This window comes from Panicum virgatum, chromosome 8K (assembly GCF_016808335.1).
Source record: "Panicum virgatum strain AP13 chromosome 8K, P.virgatum_v5, whole genome shotgun sequence".
Classification (NCBI taxonomy): domain Eukaryota; kingdom Viridiplantae; phylum Streptophyta; class Magnoliopsida; order Poales; family Poaceae; genus Panicum; species Panicum virgatum.
This window is the reverse complement of record NC_053143.1, coordinates 12,404,031-12,410,030: the sequence shown is the minus strand read 5'-3', so window position 1 is coordinate 12,410,030 and position 6,000 is coordinate 12,404,031.

The window sequence follows — 6,000 nt, the reverse complement described above, 5'->3', positions numbered from 1 at the left end:
TCACCGCCAATGCCCGCAATTGCTGCCACTCCAGTCTGAGCCTGGTCGAGCTGAACGGCTGCCTGGTGTTTGTGTACCATGACTACCTATCCTACTGCATCAACATGTGGGTGCTAGCGGACCTGGCCAAGGAGAAGTGGCTGAGGATCGAGTCTCTTCAGTTTGGATCGGTTCTGCGTGGATGGGAGGAGCCCGACAAGAGCCAACCGGTTCCATTGATACCGGTGATGCGACACCCTCGAGAAAACTTGGCGCAACCGCTGATGGTGCTAGATGACGGGTGCATCGCTTTCTGGGTGCAAGTTCCAGACGGCGTGTTGAGGGTGTATGACCCAAAGACGCGCAAATGCAAGGATGTGGTCCGCTTGGGGAGAACTTGTACGATTGTTGGGTCGTACAAAGTGGGGCAGGTGGGGTTTGCGTTAGCTAGTGGGTCAAGGAACTAGCTAGCATTGGGTTTTTATTTGAAACAATGATATGCTTATATATTCAGGACAATACTTTTTCTTGTGTTTTTTGCAAAGTTGGGCGTGGCGTGCAATAAACATTGTAAATTTTGCCATCGGATTTGACTTACCCATAAAAAAATGTATATATATCATTACAGGGTTCTACACCGAGCGTCGTTGTGCCACCAAGTGTGAAGACCTCGCATAGCTGCTCATAAGAGTAGCTGAAAAAGCCGTTAGTTACCAATCACACAATCAACTTGTACAGTCGTACTCCCCCATTGAGGTAATTTGCCTGAATGCAACCGGCCTTAAAATTCAATGAATCCACTGTTTCCACTTTTATTGCACGGAACCAACACAACCACAGGAGGCTCGTAAGGAGCATGAATGGGTTTACCAATACTCCCCCCATTCCAGTAAGAATGTTGAGCCAAAAATGACGAAAAATATTATCATGACAAATAACTGAGAGATTGATGGCTTTTAGGACGTACTGTATAACAGATCAAGTCATGAAGGCCGTTGAATTGAGCTCTCATCAAAAGCAAGGGCTACAACTCCAGATAGTAGATGGTTGGGGCTGCAAAGAAAAAAAGGGTATACAGATCAATCAGATTAAGTGATTCAAGCATATGATTATGAGCCAAACCAATCCGTGGTACATACATGCATCCTAGAACAAGAGACGAACAAATAAAGTTAACTACACATGCTTAGTAATCAAAAACTGCTATTCATTTCATAACGCGCAGAACGGCATCACCCTATTACCGGCCATAATCAGAACAGTGTCAAAATGAAGGATCGGGATGGGCAACCAGAGAAGGGGTGAATGAGAGCCTTTAAAAAAATTCTCCGAGAGAACAAGGCATATATCCCGAATACAACCCGACGTGCCTTTCTTCTAACCGCCAAGGTGACACAAGACAACTCGTAACGAGCTCACTCTAGAAACAGTTAGAAAAAGCTCGACGCAAAGCAAACACAACGCAAAGCGGAAGCAAATATAAAGCGATTCGCTTGAGCAAAACTTTCACCAAAACGTCACTTAACAAAGCATGCGAAGATCTAGTTCCATTTAACAAAGCATTCAACGATTCAATAATGATTAGCACACAACCCGATTAATTAAGCATGCAAAGACTAACAAATAGAGCTAATTAACACAAGCCAATTAAACATGCAAATTTTCACAAGACATTAGTACGAGCAAGTACTAATTCAAGCTAACCAAGCATGTAAAGATTATCAAGAGTTAGCGACACAGGGGAAAAAGTCTACATAACCCCCCAAACTATCGAGGTCGGAGCACTTAACCCCCCTAACTACAAAACCGGTTATCTGACACCCCAATCTATCAAATACCGTGCACTTAACCCCCTCGGGTGGTTTTGAAAAGCGGTTTCGCCATGCTAGATGCTGATGTGGCCTCCTGATCCGTGGGGCCCACTTGTAAGTGACACATGGATCCTTTCTTCTTCCTCTGTTCTTCTCCCGTCCGCCATCCGCGGCTCTAGGGAGCCCACTCGGGCTCCTCGACAGCACCGCAGTCAATTTCTGGTAAGATGGCTCTATACTTACTTGACTGTTCCTTGTTTTCTTGGTCAATGATTGTTGATTTTCTCTCAGAAGTATAAATCCACTTGTTAGTTTGCTTAAAGTGGAAGAGCACGTTGGAGAAACCATAAGATTTTGGTAGCATTTTCTTTTACTTTGAACCAGAATGGCCTGAAAGAATATTGGATTGCAAAGAATCTTGTTTTCTGAACAAATGTAGAAGCATATTTTTTTTCTGAAACGAATGGTAGAAGCAAATTTGAATATTCATATACTATTTCTTTCCAAGTTTAAGCAGACCAGCCACTGAAAATGGTATGCAACTCTAGACTAGCTGCAATTATGTAGGAAATTCAGGCACAATGCAATTACATAGGGTTACATGCATGTATTTTCCTTGCATTTATGTTGAAAATTATATGATTTTATCAAGCTGTTTAGGAGGATCAGGATGTTTCTGTAAGTAGGAGCTTGTTAATTGTTACAGCAATCTTTACTTGAATGATATCATGTGTTCCTGCAAGTTGATGTATGCGATGAGAATGGTAGTCAAATCAAAAATAGTTGCATCGGAATGTATTTATTAATCTCTGCAATATATGCTAAGGGTGTTGTATATCTGAACCCCTGCAATTGAGAGGATGGATCAGATATAAATATCAGTCTTGAAAATTGCTTATTAATCTCTAAAATGGGTCATCAACTTATTCTGAAAATTGCTTAATGTGGAACCAGTTAATTGCTTGCCTATGCATTGCCACATGCCTGTGTCTATTGCAGCTTGGGGTTTATCTGCACTTAATGTGAAGATATGCGATTATCCTCTATTTAGATGGCCTCTTATATATGTAAGAAAGTAAAAGGAGCTGAGCAGACCCTGTTGCCCCTTTTATTATCACTAATCTTTTCTCCGATTTTCTGGTTATGAATCAACTTCTACTCTAAACATTTGGTAGAAGAGAGGATCAGAGTATAAACATGGTTCATTTCATAAAATATTTCATTAATCTAACAATTGTATCTTCTGTACAAGTTGAGAGATCAATGTCTATGTTCCATCTGTCTTTTTTGGGAATCCTTTTGGGTCCGGTTGCTGCCTGATAATTTGACTTAATGAAGTGAAATACACAAATAATAAATTGCACAAATCTATCTCAATAATGTGTTCTCTATTTGTCTTGGAACTAGATTTTTATAACTATATTTTCTTTGACATCTAAATTGTTTTCACATAAAGATTCTTCTAGACTGATTTACATGGTTACCATAGAATCATTGATGTTTTGAGTTCATGTTAGCCTGAATTTGCATAGAGTAGTAATTTGGTTTGCATGCCAAACCCACCTGTTTACCTGACATACTAATTTTAGAAGACAATACTTCAGAATGCATAGAGCAGAAAGGAATGAATTGGATTGTTGTAGAGGAATGATGTCTGATAATTATATTTAAGTGGAAATGGTCTGGTGGGAATGCTGAATATGCTCCAGAGATGCTGAAGATGCAACATGAGCTCTTGTCTTTTGATTAGTTGATGAGTGAATGGTTGTTCCCGATCAATTGTCTTTTTGTTGCGAAGCTCAAATTGTGAAAAATATTGTAGAACAATTTCGAATGGATTTGTCTGATGAACTAGAGTAGCAATAGGCCTGAGGTCCTGAGGATGTTTTGTTGCCATTGGCTAATTGCTTTCAATGTTTGCCCACTGATTTCGAAGCATGAACCAAAATTTCAGGATCAAAAGTGTGTTTTCAAGTATCTGTATTTCCCCAGGTAGCATGTCTTGCGAACCTACCCCTGTTTTCAATACTAATGTGTATATATCTTCTTTTTTTTTTGTCTTGCAGAAGTACAAAATATATTCGATTGGAACAATACAAGCATGTCGGGTGTCTGAGCAACTGAATCTCCAGCTCTTCTAGAAGACTGCTGCTATTCAGTAAGTATAAGTCATAACATTTACATTGTTTCTAAAGTATTTCACTGCCTTTTCTTTAGGAGATTGAACAGGCCTTGCTTTCCTGAGATCCATCTTTTGTATCCTGATGCACTTTGGTATTGTTGTCAAGACTCAAAAGGGGAATTTAGGAATTAGGCTAAAGGGGCCTAAACAAGGAGGGCCCTTTAGTGGTGTTACCTTGGCTTGCCTACATGGTTTTATGGCACATAATAGGATTCTAAATATGGTCTCTGTCCGGTTCATGTTCAGAATTTAATGTTGAAAGCAAAATTCAGTCAGTACATGACTTGAGCATTCCTTCTAAATTGGCCTTTTTTGGTGTTTTCTTGGCCTAAAATTGGGATTATAGCATTGCTTCAGTAAGAATATTTTTTTTATTTTTAACCTATTTTTCAATTTTATTTTAAAAATAACCCGCCCGAATAAATATTTGCAGATCTAACTCTTTTGGTCATGCCGGTTCGCGTGGTGTGACAAAAACACATTGTCGCGCCACATGCATTGGCGTGACAAGGTGTGCAACGTTGGCGCGCTTCGGAGTGCTTGGAAGAAGTCTGCCAGCGCATATTCCACATGTAAGCTTGTCACGCCACTCCACCGGCGTGACAGCACACCCTTGTCACGCCACCCCGCCGGCGCGACAAGGTCGACCTTAGAAAAATTATATCTTTTTCATACAAACTCGGATGGAGATGATTTTTATATGAAAATTGTAGCCCTCAACGAGATCTACAACTTTGTAGTTTTGAGTTTTTTCATTTCAATTCATTAATATGCTTGAATAATTGATTTAATATTTTAACAGCATATTAAGCACTTGTACGTCTATCGAATCGTTTCTAACTTGACATGTTTATTATAGTTGTACAAATTAAGTTCTATATAAAATTTGATATATGAAATAATATGGACTAAATAATAATAATTTGATAAGAAATACAATGAGAAATCAAACTATATCATCATTGTATATGGAATATAATATAACACTAGATATTATTAATTATCTTTAACTAGCGAGTTGGCCCGTGCTCTACATTTTATCTTTTTTATTATAAATGCTTTGTTGTAGCAGTCTATTTTGTTTGTTCCTCTTGACTTTGTTCCTCAACCACTATACATCACTAAGTCTTATTGTACATATTTTCACATTGCCTATCAAATTTTGTTCATAAACATTATATCTATTTCATACGAATTAACTCCGAAACTACATGTGCATATGTACAACATCTAATCAACATCATGTGCTCGTAACTACATGAGAAAAACTCGAAGATTCTTAACTCATGGAGGAAAATTTTGCCACCACCGCCGGCATGAAGATTTCTCTACTATTGTTGTGCCGAATTTCTTACAGTTCCTGGCTTGGAAGCCCATATACACACTACAAGAGATTTGAATTTAGATGACGTTCTATTTATGTCACAAAAATGGTCATTTTTGTTATGTTTTGCATTTTGTGACGCTCAGGTGACGAAAATACGTTTGTTGTCTAATGTGGGTCATAAAATGTATACTGTGATGAAAATGTATTTTTTTGTCACAAATTTTATGACGATCATTACGGTATCACTAATTTGTGATGGTTGCTTTTCGTCATTACCAACTCCAAAAAACGTCATAGATTGGCATTGAGCCCGCTTAGCCCAATCCAGGCCCAGTGTTTGTGACAAAAATAAACATCACAAAATTCATCACGGATTGAATAGTCCGTCAACATGGATGGTGACGTGGATGCCAACGTGGATGATGACATGGATAATGACATGGCACTCATGATGACGTGTCTGCTAACATGGAGGTTGACTTTTCACTCATGGCACATTTATTAATTGTGCCAATTTAGAAGTAAGCTACTTTTTGGCCCAAAATTTCATTCCATACACATTTCAGCCCATAAATATAAAACTGCCCATGTACACAACCCATGTAAACACAACATTTTAAACATTTCATTACATGAAATAAGTTTTGATCCATATCAGCATATATATACAATAGCACAAGTAAAACTCAGCGTGAAATGAT